The sequence below is a fragment of the Salvelinus sp. IW2-2015 genome, linkage group LG27, assembly GCF_002910315.2.
Source record: "Salvelinus sp. IW2-2015 linkage group LG27, ASM291031v2, whole genome shotgun sequence".
Classification (NCBI taxonomy): domain Eukaryota; kingdom Metazoa; phylum Chordata; class Actinopteri; order Salmoniformes; family Salmonidae; genus Salvelinus; species Salvelinus sp. IW2-2015.
In genome coordinates, this window is record NC_036867.1 from 36874161 (window position 1) to 36895369 (window position 21209).

The 21209-nt window shown below is 44.1% G+C and overlaps 1 pseudogene; it reads left to right on the top strand.

The window, feature by feature from the left end:
* LOC111953370 (collagen alpha-1(XXVIII) chain-like) overlaps positions 1-21209 on the top strand; it is a 30541-nt pseudogene that overhangs the window by 6994 nt on the left and 2338 nt on the right.

Sequence of the window (21209 nt, forward strand, 5' to 3'; positions counted from 1 at the left end):
GTGTCTTCCTCCAGTTAGTCTGTCATTCTGTTTTCAAAACCTTAATTCTCTCTTTCTTACAGGGTGAGAGCGGGCTCAGTGGACTTCCTGGTCGAGATGGGGAYGAGGTCAGTACAGAGGGCATACCCTAAACACCTGCTGTTATATTATTAGATATATGTACACAGCTATTGGCACAGACTTCAACAACTCAGTATTGCTATCTATAAAGACAAGGATTCTGTTTTGTGGTCTGTGACAATGTTTTGATCACTGTCTCCTTGCTAATCAAGATTGTGTTGTTTCTACTCAGGGCAAGCCGGGCTACAAAGGAGAGCAGGTAGAGTATGAATCTCCAGATTAATATCCCTCTGGGTTTCCAAGTATTTAGTAAATATGACACAATGTACCTACCTCGTTTTTCTTGTAGGGGGAGAGAGGAGAATGTGGCACACCTGGAATCAAAGGAGACAGGGTACAGTGTACTTTTCTTTTGTTTTGTCATCAAATGTTTTTTTAATCCCACCCTTACCAAGGACCTAAGGCAGGGGTGTAAAACATATGGCACGCGGGCTGGATCCGGCCCACGAGGGGGGCCAATCCCGACCTTGGGTGGTTTGCGTAATTTAAAAAAATAAAAACAAAATTAACTAAATGAGTTTGACACCCCTGACCTAAGGGACCATTGGGTCAAAGTGTCTTCTTTAGCTCCATAAATGCGAGCAACAGTGTATTTTTGTTTAATGGTATTTTATGTGTTTAGCTTTAGTGTCACTACATACCACTCTGTTTATACTTTAGTCAACCTTTAGTGTTGCTGGCTAGTTTTTGTTTGTCTGGGCTATGATGTTGCACTGATGAATGCAGACAGTGTGAAACCCATACTACTATGTGTCGACTGTGCCTCCTATGTTTGTTTGTCATGTTTTGACATGAACTGATTGACCCCCTCCTTCTCCAGGGGCCTGAGGGGCCAGTTGGCATCAGGGGAAACAGAGGGCTACAGGTAAGCCTCTGTTCTAGAATCCTTTGTGTCGGCCATCTTTGTTAAGACTGTCACAAGCTAGGTAGTTTCACTGGTTAGTCACTGACAGACCCAAGTAAAAAATGTCCTTCAAGCTGTCCTCTAAGTTTCAAATTCAATTGTGTTTGTATACCTGTCCAWTTGTAGACTACTTTATTCTGTCTTCTCACAGGGGTTACCTGGTCCAAATGGCGATGCCGGGCCTGAGGGTCTCATAGGGAAAAAAGTGAGTTTTATTTCATAAAACCCAATACCTTTTCCTTAACAGAGTGTCATTCACAGAAAGCCATTAGTTAGAGGAACCACATCTGCCCTTAGGATGGAAGAGAAAGCAACTACTGTGTGACTGACTGACTGATCTGTCTTACGTGTCTATTCTCTAAGTCAGTGCCAGAATTTCCCCCACTCCTTAGTTTCAACCCATTGATCAAAGGTAACCTTCTATCTCAAATCCATACAGATAACTAGATTATAGTTTATTGGCTGGACTACATCAATTATGTCTGGGTGTATGGAATCTGGTTTGGATCAGGTCTTTGGTTTCTTGGGTTCATGGTTGAAGAAAATTGGCAGTACGACACCAAGTCCAGACCGTAACCAGAAAAAGTCCCATTCAAGGCCATGATAGTKATTTTGTCAAATCACCACCATAATAAGAGTATTTCTGTGTTCATATTRCAGAACAACATATGGATTCTTTAGACAAACAGAATAGTGAAAAAATGCATGCTGAGAGAAAATAGAGCCACTCTACAACTTATTACAGCGGGGAAAAATGGGACTTCTATGACTTCAAAGAAGGGCTAAGGATTTATAAAATAATTATTATAATAATTATAATTATATTCTGCTTTTCAATGATGTTCTTGATTTAATCTCTCCAGTTTTTGTTGGAAAGGAAAGGGTTAACACTGAAGTGAAAAAAAGATCCAATCAGGATTTTTCTTTTGCTGGTCTCTGGTGGGGGATCAATCTAGCTAGCAAGTCAGCCATTGGCTAGCCATCAGAAGCAAGGATAGAAGGCTTTTACCATTCAACTGTATTAGGGCAACATTTTGGAATGACAGTGGAATCAACCAATCGCATTTTGACTTAATGGGTGGGACCGTTTTTACAAAAGCCTATGGAAACTTCTCGAAGGCTAACAGTTCACTATGCAATAGCGAGCTGTAGTTTTTCCATGGTCTAGTTAGCTTTTGTTGTAGGCTAGTTTGCAGCAGCAGCAGCAGCAGGAGCAGGAGCAGGAGTTGTTGTTGAAGAGGATGTTGTTGCRAATTTGTTAGCTTCCCCCTTTTCAAGAATAARTTCAACAATAAGTTAAGTGAGTGAGTGGAATTGTGAGTGGGTGGAATTGTGTTTTTTTTATTGCAGCGCGCTTGCTGTTGTTAGCCATCTATTTGATAACAACTTATGTGTATGAAACTTTGTTGCATTTTAACTTTAGGTGACCAGTTACTTTGTGTGCTAAACTTGAATWATTTTTTTCAATGGGAAGTAATACATGTACATTTCGATTGGGAAATGCTTAATGGTTGTGTTTTTGTATTCTTATGATTGGGACCTACTGGCTTATTATGACAGAGTGAATGGACTGCTTATCCTTAACATCATGCTGTGTGTGACTGTTGTCTTTCCATCGGCCCTATACGGTGGTGTAGCGGTGCCTGGAGAAGCGGGTATACTCTAATTTTGCCAAAAAGTTCKTAAACAGTATGAAGGAAAGGCACCCGGTGTGAAACATTTAAAAATGTTATCCTATGTTTTTAATGAGTTTTCCTATAGATTTTTCAGCTTTTCACTCTCAAAATCACACTTAACATTTTTGTATTTTTCCTATACCAAACAATATGTTCAAGTCCACAATAATGCTTAAACTAGATCAATCTGATTGGGTGGACCTGGCCAGTAGCGGTGCGTGGGCAAAATCACTGAGGAAGCCAAGCCAGTAAAAAAGCCAAATTACAACCTATGTTTTGATAATTGCGTTGTTTGCTCCCTAACCCATTCATTCATACGCCACGAGATATATAAATAAGGCCGTGACAACAAAAAGACAAGTCACACAGTGGCGGCATAAATTCAACTACACATAGGCTTGTTCCATCACAAAACCGGAGAACAACATCTGTCTGGTGAAGTCCAGAAAGCTATTATTGCATATCAACAGTTACAGTTGAAGTCGGAAGTTTACGTACACTTAGGTTGGAGTCATTAAAACTTGTTCTTCAACCACTCCACAAATTTCTTGTTTATTAACAAACTATAGTTTTGGCAAGTCAGTTAGGACATCTACTTCGTGCATGGACACTGAATCAGATTTTTGCAAAAGAATTGTTTACAGACAGATTATTTCACTTATAATTACTGTATCACAATTCTAGTGGGTCAGAAGTTTACATACACAAATCAAAATCAAATCAAATTTATTTTATATAGCCTTCGTACATCAGCTAATATCTCGAAGTGTCTGTACAGAAACCAGCCTAAAACCCAAACAGCAAGCAATGCAGGTGTAGAAGCACGGTGGCTAGGAAAAACTCCTAGAAAGGCCAAAACCTAGGAAGAAATAGAGAGGACCAGGCTATGAGGGGTGGCCAGTCCTCTTCTGGCTGTGCGGGTGGAGATTATAACAGAACATGGCCAAGATGTTCAAATGTATAAGTGACAAGCATGGTCAAATAATAATCAGGAATAAATGTCAGTTGGCTTTTCATAGCGATCATTAAGAGTTGAAAAAGCAGACTGGGACAGGTAGGGGTTCCATAACCGCAAGCAGAACAGTTGAACTGGAATAGCAGCAAGGCCAGGTGGACTGGGGACAGCAAGGAGTCATCATGCCCGGTAGTCTGACGTATGGTCCTAGGGCTCAGGTCTCCGAGAGAGAGAAAGAAAGAGAGAAGGAGAGAATTAGAGAGAGCATACTTAAATTCACACAGGACACTGGATAAGACAGGAGAAGTACTCCAGATATAACCAACTGACCCTAGCCCCCGACACATAACTACTGCAGCATAAATACTGGAGGCTGAGACAGGAGGGGTCAGGAGACACTGTGGTATGAGGTATGATTGATTCATTGATCCAGTCTAGGTAGACCTGTACTTTAGTATAGACGCCAGGCTCCGCCTCTCCCACAGCCCACTCCAGCTGACCACTCCAGCCAACTCATACCTCATATCCGATGATACCCCGGACAGGGCCAAACAGGAAGGATATAACCCCACCACTTTGCCAAAGCACAGCCCCGCACCTCTAAGAGGGATATCTTCAACCACCAACTTACAATCCTGAGACAAGGCGAGTATAGCCCACAAAGATCTCACACAAACAAACCAAGGGGGGCGCCAACCAGACAGGAAGATCACGTCAGTAACTCAACCCACTCAAGTGACGCACCCCTCCTAGGGACGGCATGAAAGAGCACCAGTAGAGCAGTGACTCAGCCCCTGTAATAGGGTTAGAGAGCAGAGATCCCAGTGGAGAGAGGCATACACCAAGTTGACTGTGCCTTTAACAGCTTTGAAAATTCCAGAAAATGATGTCATGGCTTTAGAAGCTTCTGATAGGCTAATTGACATAATTTGAGTAAATTGGAGGTGTACCTGTGGATGTATTTCAAGGCCAACCTTCAAACTCAGTGCCTTTGCTTGACATCATAGAAAATCAAAAAGAAATCAGCCAAGACCTCAGAAAAAAATTGTAGACTCCACAAGTCTGGTTAATCTTTGGGAGCAATTTCCAAATACCTGAAGGTCGTTCATCTGTACAAACAATAGTACGCAAGTATAACACCATGGGACCACGCAGCGTCATACGCTCAGGAAGGAGAAGCGTTCTGTTCCTAGAGATGAACGTACTTTGTGGCGAAAAGTGCAAATCAATCCCAGAAAACAGCAAAGGCCTTGTGAAGATGCTGGAGGAAACAGGTACAAAAGTAATATATATTACACAGTAAACGAGTCCTATATCGACATAATGACCTGAAAGGCCGCTCAGCAAGGAGAGAAGCCACTGCTCAAAACCGCCATAAAAATGCTAGCCTACGGTTTGCAACTGCACATGGGGACAAAGATCGTACTTTTCTGAGAAATGTCTCTGGTCTGATGAACAAAAAATAGAACTGTTTGGCCATAATGACATTGTAATGTTGGAGGAAAAAGGGGACGCTTGCAAGCCAAAGAACACCATCCCAACCGTGAAGCATCGGGGTGGCAGCATCATGTTGTGGGGTGGCTTTGCTGCAGGAGGAACTGGTGCACTTCACAAAATAGATGGCATCATGAGGGAGGAAAATTATGTGGATATATTGATCTTTTGCTGTTGTTCTGGATTATTTGCACTTTTCGCACAAGTACGTTCAGTCAGGAAGTTAAAGCTTGGTCGCAAATGGGTCTTCCAAAGGGACAATGACCAAGCATACTTCCAAAGTTGTGGCAAAATGGCTTAGGACAACAAAGTCAAAGTATTGGAGTGGCATCACAAGCCCTGACCTCAATCCCATAGAAAATGAGTGGGCAGAACTGAAAAATCGTGTGCGAGCAAGGAGGCCTACCAACCTGACTCTGTTAACCAGCTCTGTCAGGAGGAGTGGGCCAAAATTCACCCAATTTATTGCTGGAAGCTTGTGGAAGGCTACCTGAAACGTTTGACCCAAGTTACAATTTAAAGTCAATGCTACCAATACTAATTGAGTGTATGGTAACTTCCGTGGACCACTGGGAATGTGATGAAAGAAATAAAAGCTGAAATAAATAATTCACTCTACTATTATTCTAACATTTCACATTCTTAAGATAAAGTGGCGATCCTAACTGACCTAAGACAGGGAATTTTTACAAGGATTAAATGTCAGGAATTGTGAAACTGAGTTTAAATGTATTTGGCTAAGGTGTATGCAAACTTCCGACTTCAACTGTATAATCACCTGCAGCATGGTCAAGCAAGTTAATGTTTTTGGGCAGTTTACTAAACAGCTACTGATTTAGAACCATGGAGTTATAGCAAGTCAGCACAAAGACTACAGCAGCACTGCCTCCGCTATTCCAGCACCATTTCAACTTAAACATTTAAACATRATCAAATCAACAAGGCTATATATGCTTAGTTTAATATACTGAAAACATACGTAAAAATACCAAAAACAATTTAGTCCAATCAATGTTGCTAAATATCATGTGGCTGTCCCTGGTTCTGATTTCTGTGTGCGAGCGTGCGCAATTAACCTTTTTCGTTGTTGTTGCATTCACACTAGTTGAATGCCAATGTCTTCCTCCTCTCTTTCATGTTGGCAAAACGGTCAATGGCGCTGTCATACAGTACACTTTTAGCTTTTGTTGTCATATGCTACCTAGCTAAAATGCTTAATAGCCTGACCTCTTTGCATGGGCAACAATGAACCAGCTAAGTTATCTAGCTAGCTAGTTAACATGAGCCTACTAGGCTACATCTAGTCTACATATTGAACTTTKATCATCTCAGGCCAGTGGCACAACYTATTCATTTATGGTTAGATCAGAATCACCGTCATAATCATTGGCCTGTACAGACAATTAATTCAATACCACAAGTCCAAATCCCCATCTCCATCCATGGTTTGCCAAAGGGCCGATTTAGCAATCTAGCTACTGCAGGACATCAACACAAGCAGACCAGAAACAGACATGTTTTTCTGAAAATGGCGATTGCAAATGAAGTGATTTGATTGGTCTGAAGCTAAATCCAAACTGGCCTCTTTAGGGAGGCATTTTGCTGCACCGGGACAACCCACAGTTGAGCTCAGCTCAGCGCTTGTTGGATAATTATTWTWWWTATTTTTTTATCAAGGGAGTCCAAACGCTTGCTGGCATCAATCKAATGGTACGGCGGCAACATGTTATACTCTTTTGGTCTTGACAGAATCATATACATGGGCTACACATACTGAGATGGAGAGGTGCTGTTTCCCTCACTCGGACGATTTCTCTGGTGAGATTCAGCCACTTGTGAATTGATGTAAAATTATGAAAACASAGAGAGAGACGAAAGATACATGATTTTATAATTTAAGTGTTTTTATTGGTCAAATATTTGGGGAAGCCTGGCTTCCCTTGGCATACATGATTAAACACCACTGGGCCTGGCAGGTCCTGGCTCCCCAGCAGGTGGGACTGTGTCCACCCATGCCTACGCCCCTGATGCTAACAGCACATGATGACAATTGCGCATCACAAATAGCCTACTAACCAACACTTCGGACCAAACGTTTTCCAATGCCTGGTTTGCATACCCAACGTTGCCTTAGTTAGCATTTACTGGTAGATATCATAACGTTGAAATGTCTTTCCTACCCTACCGGCTACCGATGTCATTCTTCTGTGAGCTGTTCCATGTGACAACTAGTTAAGAGCTGCTTGCTCTTGCTCTCTGCAGATGATATTCCGCTGAAACAATGCTGTGTGCGGCGCGCATGTGCATATATTCACGTGCTTTGCGATTGTTGACTACTTTGTGTATGATTTCTCTATTGTACAACATAATTGAAAAGTCGTGTACCTCTACTACACTACTTTGGTACGCATCAGTGGGGATTAAGAAAGTGCGTATACGCAATGCCCACCGGGAAAAAAAAAGTACCTGCGTATACCCTTCACTACCACTGGCCCTTCGTGTTTTACAAAAAGTGCACTCTCCTACAGAGTGCGCTGGTATTATGGTTGCTGTACATTCAGAATCACGAACCTGTCACACACTGGCCTGGGTCCAATAGGTTTGCGACTGCACAAAAATGTCTATAATAGATATAAAGACTATTTAGGATATGAATGATTCAAGAAAGGACTGTATATATTTGGCCCGTTGAAGTCGTTTTATGGCTGACTGAATGGAAGATGATAATTCTACGTTTTTTACTCTGAGTCAAGACCGAGTACACATGTGTCCAACACCGAGACAAGACCGAGATACTCAATATGTGGTCTTACAACACTGGTATGGTCCATGAGTAGACTGACTAGCTCTGGTCCAGGGTGTTCCTGCGGTTTGCTGATGCTGACCAATCAGCAAGCCGCATGTCACGCCTGGACCAGAGCTACTGACAGACAGATTCAAGTGGGGCCCAAAAAAATAGAGGCAGACGATTGACCAAGTATGTGTCATTCATGTTTTGAATGGATACATTACTTGCTAAGTATCATCATCATTGCATGAACGCCACAGACTGTTGAGGGATTATAATCATGTTATTATCTTGTCAGTTTGTTTTTCAAACTTCTCTCAGCAACACTACTGCCAAGTCTGACATATGCCCACACTCCCAGTCAAGCATTCAGAGGCTTAATTCAGAGGCTTAATGTTTTGGGGGAAAAAATCATGTTGCTTGTTTGACTGTCATCCAAGATCAAATGAATGGCAGACTAATGTCTGACATTTAGCTTCGGACCACATGTTGGAAAGAGAACAGTATGTAGACTAGCCTACGCACTGAGATATCTCTGCTGTCTTCTCACACTGTTCTCTTTATTGTAGAACAGCATGGTGATTTACTTCTATTATAATGCCATACGTCATTATTGGAACAGTGAAGCATGTTTTCTTCTTTTGGCTCTATACTCCAAAAGTTTGGATTTGAAATCAAACAATGACTACGGGGTTAGAGTGCAGACTGTCAGCTTTACATTTAGGGTATCTTCACCCATATCGGGTGAACCGTTTAGAAATTACAGCACTTTTTGTACATAGTCCCCCAATTTTAGAGGAGCAAAAGTATTGGGACAATTTCACTTATGTGTATTAAAGTAGTAAAATGTTAAGTATTTGGTCCCATATTCATAGCATACAATGACTACATCAAGCTTGTGACTCTACAAACTTCTTGGATGCATTTGCTGTTTGTTTTGGTTGTGTTTCAGATTATTTTGTGCCCAATAGAAATGAATGATAAATGTATTGTCATATTGGAGTCACTTTTATTGTAATTTAAGAATAGAATATGTTTCTAAACACTCCTACATTAATGTGGATGCTACCATGATTACGGATCATCCTGAGTGAATCATCAATAATGATGAGTGAGAAAGACGCACAAATATCATACCCCCAAGACATGCTAACCTCTCACCATAACAATAACAGGGAAGGTTAGCATTTTTMGGGGGGTATGATATTTGTGTGTCTAACTTTCTCATGGGGGGAGAGACTATATACAAAAAGTGCTGTAAATTCTAAACAGTTCACCCGATATGGATCAAAATACCTTCAAATTAAAGCTGACAATGCACTTTTACCTTATAGTCATTGTTTCATTTAAAATCCAAACTTTTGGAGCATAGCGACATAAGAGGAAAACATGATTCACTCTCCCAATAATTACAGAGGGCACTGTGTTTGAATAATGGCTTTTACCAATAGTGATTTGAATTCTCGAGGAGTTTCAGAACACCTAGTGCTAGCCTGAACCCCTGGTAGAATTTGATTGATGGAAGATGTGTGAGGGGAAAAAAGTTAAGGTTTGAGGTCTGTGTGTGTGTGGTGCTGTGTGTGTGTATTGGTTTATGTGGTGAGGTAATGGTTGGGTTAGTGATGGTGGTGTGAGGTTAAAGACAAGAGGAATTCAATGGAAATGATGTCACCTCGTTCAAAGAGTTCTGCTCTTGTTGGCCTATAGTGGAGGAGAAGGAGGGAGAGAGACAGATTTATGAATTGTTGTTGTGCCAAACACATTTCAATATGAATTTCCTGTATACTGAATTGTGTGTGTGTCTGTTCCTGCATGGTTACGTGTGTGTTTTGTAGGGTGAGCGGGGACTTTCTGGGCCACCTGGAATCCAAGGAGAAACTGGGATTGGACTTCCTGGACACAAGGTATCACTCCATCACCCCATTGTTTTGAAAAATGAGGTAATTACATTTTCCCCCAACCACCTGTTGTATCTCACTTCGCGGGTGTTCAACTCTCTCTGCAGGGTGATGTGGGGTTCCAGGGMCGACTGGGYCCTCCMGGACCACCTGGCTTAGGGGAACCTGGACTACCGGTGAGTTAGCGCGACCACAATGTACGCATGCATTTATGAATACTCATAAATGACTCAGTGAAATGGGTGTTCYTGTAGCTGTGTATGGAGTCTATGGTTATTCAAGTCTGTTCACCATTGGTTMATTTGTTTGTTTGTGTTTCACAGGGGCCTCAAGGGCCACAGGGCGTCCAAGGAGAGAAGGGACCTATAGGAGAAGGCTTTGCCGGGCCAAAGGTATGACTGAGCATCTGCAGAGATGTGTCCCGGTCTGGGCTCCAGATCTGTCGCTGTAAAACCAGGAACATCACACGGATGATGGTTATAGGAGAAGAAACAGCGCCATAAACGTCCATCTGAATTACACCTGTATTTGGTATCACAGTGTCACATGCAATGGATCTATCGATCAGTGATTTCTTGTTCTACTAAGGAGCAACTTCCAGCCTGCAGGTAGGCGAAGTTCAGAGTTCAAAAAGACGTCAGGTGAACCCATACAGGCCCTGGGCTGGGAAACCCCCAGAAGCTATCCAGAACCCCTGTAGAACATGAAAGGAGTGAGTCACTCAAACGATACCAGAAGGAAGGAATGAGTCCATCTGCTTTRCACTGGGTTGCTCAGGCACACATGGGCTKCATCTGCCCAAACCAGACCTCTCTCTTTCTCCCTGCTCTAACATATCCTCTGAACTCAAGTGTTACCAGGATACGGCTATGCTATTTCCATTGCAGTGCGTGRCTTGCCTTCATAAAGATATTATGTTATACTGTAGCCTACGCCCTTGTTGCGACTTGTAAGAGAATGGTCGTAAAAGCATCAATGCAAACATGCCATTCCTTTAGAYAGAGATCRGTGTTACGGTATTGACAGTATTATATAGATTTATATTGCCTACTTAGCGACAAGGATAACGTTACGCTTCCAGTGGCYGGTGAGGTAACACAGATCAACAATTGTTTTGATCATTCCTGAACGGTCTGGGTAAACAACGCTTGATTACGTTRTGGGAACGCACTTAAGTAACATCATGCCAAATGTAATCTCTGTTTGGCGAAGTCGCAACTTCGGCTCATAACAGTCCAGTCAACTGACTGAAGAGACYCATCCTTTATTGCATTATTCCATTGAWACCTCAGTCCACTCAAAGATCCTATCATTAGAGATATTTWTCTGGCAGTTTACCCTGGAGAGAGTGACGGTGTGAGTTTCCACCAGTCATCTAGAAGCTTCTACTATTAGAGATGGCCTCAAGGCTTTTACTCCTGCATTGAGACTGACCCCAGACACACAGCTCTGGTTATGAGCAGCAGTGCTCTGTTGCTAGTCACAAGTTCTGACAAGTTCCAGATTCACGAGAACTGAAGAGTTAAAAAAAAAAAAATTTAACTGCTACCCTTGTCATCAGCACCTGCTGGGGTGAGGAAATGGAAGATTATGGGGGATTAATGTGTACATTTTATCTAAGCTCCGTTGCAGGTATGTTCTGTTTCTGGTTTGTCCTCAGGTATTGCTAATGCTAATGATGTAGCTGCAGAGTGTATTCTCCCTAGACCTGAGGTAACCTCTGAGGAATGGATATGTTTTGCACACATACACAGCTCTCACTCTCTCTCTCTCTCTCTCTCGGCTTCAACTTTGATTATTGTGTAATTTACTTCAGTTTTTTTTCTTTTTGTCGGAGCGTGACTCTTGCAGTAAGAACCTTCAACGACATTCAGCTGGTCGCTGTGGTTTCCATCTCCACCAGTGCTGATCAACTCTCGCTCGGTGCCAAACCCCTTTGCTGAAAAAATGAGAGTAACACTAAACATGTCCTCCGGCATCTCAACAACCCGCCTCGACCGTGTGGTCTCCCTGGAACGTTCCTTGGAGGTCCAGAGTGGATGCATGCGAGGCTGGGAAGCTGTTTGAAGAAGTTTCCAGCACCCCTATCACGTTCCTGTTTAGCCTTCCTGTCTCTCATGCAGGAACAGACATAGTAAACGGACGTCCGTTGTCACCTTGCGAACCAGCCTCGGCGTGGCACATAGATAGACGTTAACACAAATTACAACGGAARGCTTGAACCTTTTGCCAAGGCGGAAGGAAAAACTCAGGAACAATGGAACATTATGAAAACGTTAAACTATCAGCCTTGTGGTTTTTCGTTAGCGGGATCATGATTGTTTTCCCATCAGTTAATAACTATCTGTGTTGCGGTTAGCTTTCTTAGGGCAGAATCCTAATTTGAAATCTAAATCTCTCATTGACATCAGTAGATGAAATTCTGAGTTATGGGCACAGATCTCAAATTGGGATTCTGCCTTCACTGTATGGCTGGTGTGAGTTTCTCTCTCTGGTAAGAGAGAGAGTGAGTGAGAGAGACGGAAGAGTTGAAGAGAATTGTAAAGKGCTGTGTTTGTCTCCGCAGGGGGACCGGGGCCTGGAGGGGCCGAGGGGACCCAGAGGACAGCCCGGCACTGGACTGAAAGGAGACAAGGTACAGTATAGACTGTAAATAAACTAAATCTGGGTGAATGGTCTTCACACAAACACGCAGTGTTCCCCAGGAACACATAAAGAGCCTTGGGTAGGGAGTGGCCAGAAGCACTGGCATCTAGGTCTCATTCAGACTGAGGTTATATATGAGGCCTCTATTGAATCTGTGTGGTGATTAATCACACAGGGGTCAAGGCCTGGACGCTGTGCTGAAAGAAAGTTCATGGGTGAAGTAAAGGCTGATGTAAAGGGTGAATCTRAATTGTCTAAAGTGGCCTCCTCTCCTTGTCTCTTTGCCTTCATTGAAACTGGTGTTAAAGATCTGGACAGGTGGACAGAAAGTCCTGGTTCAGAAGGATTCTTGTCTTTTGCTTTCACCTAGTCTGTGTTTTCAGATAAAGGGGAGGAGACAAGGAGAGATCTACTTAACGCTATTGAGATGCAGCCTCATTCTACCTGAATAACGTGTGTACTGTCAGAAATAGAATCACGGTCCCACACTGATTATGGGATATGAATTGATGACATTTATAAACTGGGTGGTTCGAGCCCGGAATGCTGATTGGCTGACAGCCGTGGTATGTCAGACCCTATACCACGGGTATGACAAAACAGTTATTTTTACTGGTCTAATTACGTTGGTAAACAGTTTATAATAGCAATAAGGCACCTCGGGGGTTTGTGGTATATGGCCAATATGCGACGGCTAAGGGCAGTGTCCAGGCACTCTGCGTTGCGTTGTGCGTAAGAACAGCCCTTAGCCGTGGTATATTGGCCATATACCACACCCCCTCGGCCCTTATTGCTTAAATATACCATTATGAATGAAGCAAACACTTATAGAATTCCGGTAGCTGATGATAATTTTCAGAGATTTAAACGTTAATTGACCTTAAAATGGTGTTTGTTCTTGGCCCGATTAGTCTTGGCAAGGTTAGCCTTGTGGTGAAATTTATTCTTGGGATATTGGCAGTGCTTTCATCATATTTTCATCACATCCAGACGAGCTTCAATGCCATACAACTCTCCTTCCGTGGCCTCCAACTGCTCTTAAATACAAGTAAAACTAAATGCATGCTCTTCAACCGATCGCTGCCTGCACCTGCCCGTTCTGACTTAGAATATGTGGACAACTACAAATACCTAGGTATTCTGGTTAACTGTAAACTCTCCTTCCAGACTCACATCAAACATCTCCAATCCAAAGTTAAATCTAGAATTGGCTTCCTATTTCGCAACAAAGCATCCTTCACTCATGCTGCAACATACCCTCGTAAAACTGACCATCCTACCGATCCTCGACTTCGGTGATGTCATCTATAAAATAGCCTCCAACACTCTACTCAACAAACTGGATGCAGTCTATCACAGTGCCATCTGTTTTGTCACCAAAGCCCCATATACTACCCACCACTGCGACCTGTACGCTCTCATTGGCTGGCCCTTGCTTCATACTAGTCGCCAAACCCACTGGCTCCAGGTCATCTACAAGACCCTGCTAGGTAAAGTCCCCACTTACCTCAGCTCGCTGGTCACCATAGCAGCATCCACCTGTAGCACGCGCTCCAGCAGGTATATCGCTCTGGTCACCCCCAAAACTAATTCCTCCTTTGGCCGCCTCTCCTTCCAGTTCTCTGCTGCCAATGACTGGAATGAACTACAAAAATCTCTGAAACTGGAAACACTTATCTCCCTCACTAGCTTTAAGCACCAGCTGTCAGAGCAGCTAACAGATTACTGCACCTGTATATAGCCCATCTATAACTTAGCCCAAACAACTACCTCTTCCCCTACTGTATTTATTTATTTTGCACCTTTGCACCCCATTATTTCTATCTCTACTTTGCACATTCTTCCACTGCAAATCTACCATTCCAGTGTTTTACTTGCTATATTGTATTTACTTCGCCACCATGGCATTGTTTTGCCTTTACCTCCCTTATCTCACCTCATTTGCTCACATTGTATATAGACTTATTTTTCTACTGTATTATTGACTATGTTTGTTTTACTCCATGTGTAACTCTGTGTTGTTGTATGTGTCGAACTGCTTTGCTTTATCTTGGCCAGGTCGCAATTGTAAATGAGAACTTGTTCTCAACTTGCCTACCTGGTTGAAATAAAGGTGAAATAAAWAAAWWAATATGAGGCCAATCCTTCAGCAAGAATGCTGCTAACGGTTTGGGTGAATGTTGCAGTTAGCTAACATTCTGTGTTTACGCAATGTAACTTTATAACAGCTCTGTTGACACTATAAAGTGAATCATGCTGGCATTTTATAGATGAGGCATGCATGTATTACTGGGTCGTTGGATCTGGAGTTTGTTTACTTTATTGCCTATCAAAATAGTCAATTGTGTGAACATTCTCAATATTTAATAGCAAGGMGACTAGCAGGAGGATTTTTAACACAGTAATTGTGTTATGTTGACTACTTTCCCTTCATTTAATAACAGCTAATGAAAGGGAGATTATCCAAACCAATGTATATAAATGTATATGTACTTTTTGTATATTTATTTCATTCACTTTTCCTGTAACACATCCTCGAGCTGGTGTTGGTGTAATTATAGCTATGATGCCAACAACGACTCTCTTTGTGACCCTCAGGGTGGCTATGGCCCTCCAGGTTTTCCAGGGCCTGTCGGCCTGCCAGGCCTGGGCATTCAGGGGGAGAAGGTACGTAGGCCCACCTATTCATTATTACAGGTTTCACCAAGTATCACTCATACATCAATCACCGTATTCTTATCGGCAGACTCAACAGCCTTGGTTTCTCAAATGACCGCCTCGCCTGGTTCACCAACTACTTCTCAGAGTTCAGTGTGTCAAATCGGAGGGCCTGTAGTCCGGACCTCTGGCCGACTCTTTTCTCTGTATATATCAACGATGTCGCTCTTTCTGCGGGTGATTCCCTGATCCACCTCTATGCAGACGACACCATTCTGTATAGACCTGGCCCTTCTTTGGACACTGTGTTAACAAACCTCCAAACGAGCATCAATGCCATACAACACTCCTTCCGTGGCCTCCAACTGCTCTTAAACGCTAGTAAAACAAAATGCATGCTTTTCAACCGATCACTGCCCGCACCCGCCCGCCCGACTAGCATCACTTCTCTGGACGGTTCTGACATAGAATATGTGGACAAATACAAATACCTAGGTGTCTGGCTAGACTGTAAACTCTCCTTCCAAACTCATATTAAACATCTACAATCCAAAATGAAATCTAAAATCGGTTTCCTATTTCACAACAAAGCCTCCTTCACTCACACCGCCAAACATACCCTCATAAAACTGACTATCTCCCGATTCTGGACTTTCGCAATATCCTATTAAGCAAAATTGCCTCCAACACTCTACTCAGCAACTGGATGCAGTATATCACAGTGCCGTCCGTTTTGTCACCAAAGCCCCATACCACCACCACTGCGACCTGTATGCTCTGTCGGTGGCCATTGCTACATATTGTTCGCCAGACCCACTGGCTCCAGGTCATCTATAAATCTTTGCTAGGTAAAGCTCCGCCTTATCTCAGCTCACTGGTCACGATAACAACACCCACCCATAGCATGCGTCTCAGCAGGTATATTCTCACTGGTCATCCCCAAAGCCAACGCCTCCTTTGGCCGCCTTTCCTTCCAGTTCTCTGCTGCCAATGACTGGAACGAATTGCAAAAACGCTGAAGTTGGAGACTATATCTCCCTCACTAACTTTAAACATCAGCTATCTGAGCAGCTAACCGATCTCTTCAGCTGTACATAGCCCATCTGTAAATAGCCCATCCAATCTACCTACCTCATCCCCATATTGTTTTATATACTTTTTTGCTCTTTTGCACACCAGTATTTCTACTTGCACATCATCATCTGCACATACATCACTCCAATGTTAATTTGCTAAATTGTAATTACTTGCTACTATGGCCTATTTATTGCCTTAACACCTCACGCGCATTTGCACACACTGTATATAGACTTTTTTCCATTGTGTTATTGACTGTACGTTTGTTTATTCATGTGTAACTCTGTGTTGTTGTTTGTGTCACACTGCTTTGCTTTATCTTGGCCAGGTCGCAGTTGTAAATGAGAACTTGTTCTCAACTGGCCTACCTGGTTAAATAAAGGTGAAATAAAAATAAAACAGTTATGGATTACTGTCCTAATGTGACTGCCCTGCGCTTCCTGTACCTACCAGGGTATAGAGGGCCTCGGGGGCCACCAGGGCAGGGGCCCACAAGGAGATGGCTATCCAGGCGCCCAAGGTCTGTGTTTGAATATGCTTCTTCCTTGCTTTTACATTTGACAATTGTGGTTATTGGCATGTTTAGGCTATCGCTAATGCTCTAGAGTGAATCTGGTATGGGATGCTCCTCTCATCCACAGGGTGACCAGGGCTTACCAGAGAGCTTGGTTCAACAGGAGAGAGAGGGGCTGCGAACCCTGGGGCTAAGGTGATGCCTCTAATGGAAATGCAATTCGGTGTAGTCTTGTCCTACTGTGTATGGTTCACATTTGGATATGTAGTCGATGCGATGTGAAGACAACAACCAACGATCTCTCTTCAGGGTGAGCCAGGAGCGTCAGGATGGCTGGTTTTCCTGGCCTCCCAGGAGAGGAATGGGGCCCCGGGACAGAAGTATTTTCACCTTTCTGCCATCTCTCCGGCACCATAGGTTTGATACTGTACCTCTTTGACCATGTGACCATTGATTCATATGCTTGCTTGGTGCTGTTTGTGTTTGTCTATATAGGGTTGAACCAGGTTTTGGTGGTCTGAGGGGGCAGAGGAGCTGCGGGGATTGGCACCCAGGGTGAGAAGGTAAGAAGATTCCCAGGTTTTTCTCCTCACATCGCCTGCTTTAAGATTTTTTTATCTTCAATTAATCTGGACAGCTGTGGTATTCTGAGGTTGCTTTTCTGTGCTGTTTTTTTGACGAATGATGTCTCTCGCCATAGGGAGACCAGGGCCAGAGGGGCATTCGGGGCTTGGGTGGGCCTCCTGGAATCGCTGGGCCCTCTGGCGCAAAGGTGAGGACATTGTCCTCAATTATCATCAGTCAACACTCTGTACTGTAGTGTAATGTGATCACACTGCGATCTTTGACTTCTAACCTCTGACCTCTTCTAGGGGGAGCCTGGGACACCAGGTCGACTGGGTATGCCAGGACTTCCAGGGCGGGGAATCATAGGACCTAAGGTAACAGCCCTCTGTCCCAAAATGTCTACAATTCACCATGTAGATGAAGTTTATGCCATATCATAACCATATTGTAACTATGTCTGTCTCAGGGCGATCTTGGCCCACCTGGTCCATCTGGGCCATTAGGAGAGACGGGCTACGGGCTGCCTGGTCCTAAGGTGAGACACACTATGCCACACTACTAGAATAATAGGGAATAATTCATAGGATTTACTTTTTTAATCGGAATAATCAGCATAATTCATTGATTTACTGATATTTCTTTACTTGAATCTTGATGTACTTTTATTTAATCATAATAAACTTTTAGGGTGATCGTGGAGGTCCTGGTCCGTCTGGTCCATTTGGGCCCAAAGGCGATGGTTATCCTGGCCCTACGGTGAGCAACACTGCTGATTATTCATGTGTTGCTATTGCATGAGTTGTACCTGTGTTGACTCTAGTGTTTACCTGTGGTTTGTAGGGAACTCCTGGTCTACCGGGGCTTCCTGGTGAACCAGGCCTGGAGGGGCTGGGCATCCCTGGACCAAAGGTAAAGATATGGTTCTGTGTGAGTGTCGGATCTGGGTTATTTTGGATTGTGACAACAGCCCTGGGTGAACCGAAGACCTCAATTAGCAGAGGACATCATGATAGCTGTGTGTTTTCTCCCATTTAGGGCGATATTGGCTTCAGGGGCTTGCCAGGTTTAGCAGGCCCCCCAGGCGAGGGGCTACAAGGTCTACCGGTATGTATTGTAGTCTGACATGAAGAAGCTAACCTGCTAAACAGTTGGCAAATAATCAATCCCAGCTCTGATGCGAAACCCATTTAGCCTTGTTCAGCGCCATCATAAACCCACTGACTCATGGTGATTGATACTAGTATTACCTCATGCTGGCAGACTCCACATTTCAGATSCATCTTGTACATGTGAACASCTCTCCCCAGGGACCTTGTATTCAAAGGCTGTGATAATCAGCGTTTCATTCTCACAGGACATATATCATTTTCACACACTTCCAAGAACGTGTGAATATATCCCAACATAAGGGTCTAATGAGAACCATTGGGGCCAGGGTGCCTATAACCAACACAATACCCAGAGCCTGCAGTCTAGCTTATAATATTACATCCAGGTTTCTCTTCAGGCTTTAAATCTCCTATAGTCCCAGAAGCCCTAGGGAGCGGGCAGACCTGGGGGTTGAGGTAGCCCTGTCCGTCACATCAGTAGGTCTGGTCTCATACACTAAGCTTGCTTATATGTGTCAGACTATGAACAGTAAAGCCAGAGACACTCAAGCTGTGAAGTTACCTGCTCGTGAAACTGCTGCCCTGTGAAATCAGGTCACTTTTTAAGTCTAGGTTTGTTAAGTAAAAAGTGAACGGTTAGTCCCTTAGCTTAGCTTATTTTGCATGGCTAGCTAGGTTTGACACAGGTAGTGCAGTGTGGTTGGGCTGTGTTGTGCTGACACTTTTTAATTGCTGTTGTACATATAGTTATAACTTCTGCTCATTTCTAGGGTGGCATTGGACGACTGGGCCCCCCAGGGCCAACGGGGCCCCCTGGGCAGGGTATTCAGGGGCCAAAGGTAGGTCTCACTCTTGTTTTCAAGTGGTACTTCTATAGTAATTRGAACTAAGCAAGCAAACAAAAATGTTCTTGTTTCTTTAAAATGTTGAGTTGAGGGGCCTCCCGGTGGCGCAGTGGTCTAGGGCACTGCATCGCAGTGCTAGCTGCGCCACCAGAGTCTCTGTCGCAGCCGGCCGCGACCGGGGGGTCCGTGGGGCGACGCACAATTGGCCTAGCGTCGTCCGTGTTAGGGAGGGTTTGGCCGGTAGGTATATCCTTGTCTCATCGCGCTCCAGCGACTCCTGTGGCGGGCCGGGCGCAGTGCGCGCTAACCAAGGGGGCCAGGTGCACGGTGTTTCCCCCGACACATTGGTGCGGCTGGCTTCCGGGTTGGAGGCACGCTGTGTTAAGAAGCAGTGCGGCTTGGTTGGGTTGTGCTTCGGAGGACGCAAGGCTTTCGACCTTCGTCTCTCCCGAGCCCGTACGGGAGTTGTAGCGATGAGACAAGATAGTAATTACTAGCGATTGGATACCACGAAAATTGGGGAGAAAAGGGGATAAAATTTAAAAAAAAAAAAAAATAATAATAATGTTGAGTTTAGCATGACAAATCTCTCTATTTTGTGGACCCTTTCAGGGCGAGGCAGGGTCTCGGGGCATGACGGGCCCTCGGGGGCCACCAGGGGAAGGATTCCCAGGGGCCAAGGTGACGACAGACAGTGATTTGAAGCATACGGCAGTGTATTTGAACTTTTGTGACCTCTGACCTTGTGTTATCTGGCTCTATGACAGGGTGACCGCGGCTCTGGAGGGGAGAGGGGCCTGAAGGGGGTCAAAGGTGATTTGGGTGACCCTGGAGTTCCTGGCCAATCAGTGAGTCATGTCATGGGTCGCTTTTATAATCAGGGCGATTCGTTTGATAACATGGATACATGCTGTAATAAACAATTAACTGCAATCAGAGTAGAAACTGATCAGACCAATGTTTTACTGCTTTCTTTTAGGGCACACCAGGATTCAAAGGCGACATGGGCCTCACAGTAAGTTCAATCTTTAGCTGTCTTTTGATTTCACATAGTCTTTTTTTATTCCATTTAGTCACTATGTCAATCCGGATTTTGACCCACAGAGAGAAGACATCATTAAAATGATCAAGGAGATTTGTGGTAAATAAAACATTATTTGTTATGCTTGTGTAGTATCATTTAACATCGATTGKAACATACAGCAGGCCTTGTCGAGAGTGCACTGGAAAACATCCTTTTCTACGTCAAAATCGTATACCTCTGCGTTGTTTCCAGGTTGCGGAATCAAATGCAAGGAGCGGCCCATGGAGCTGGTGTTCGTCATTGACAGCTCGGAGAGCGTGGGGCCGGAGAACTTTGAGATCATCAAGGACTTTGTGGCGGCTCTGGTGGACCGCGTGACGGTGGGCCGCAATGCCACCCGCATCGGCCTGGTCCTCTACAGCCTGGAGGCCAAGCTAGAGTTCAACCTGGCGCTCCACAGGACCAAGCAGGACGTCAAACAGGCCATACGAAAAATCCTTTATATAGGTGAGGGCACCCACACGGGCACCGCCATCCGCAAAGCCACCCAGGAGGCCTTCTACAGCTCACGCAAGGGGGTCAGTAAAGTGGCTATAGTTATTACGGACGGACAGACGGATAAGCGGGAGTCGGTGAAGCTGGATATTGCGGTTCGGGAGGCACATGCAGCCAACATCGAGATGTACGCATTGGGGATCGTGAATAGGTCGGACCCCACGCGGGACGAGTTCCTGAGGGAGCTCYACCTGATTGCGTCGGACCCTGATYMTGAACACATGTACCTCATTGATGACTTTAACACGCTGCCAGGTAAGGCAAAACGCCAAGTTGGTGTTACATTCAGTTGGTTGGTTTATCGTGTTGGTGTAGTCATGTCAGAGTGATTCCTCACAAAACCCAAACAAAAAAGACTTTTGGGATTATCACTCAATGT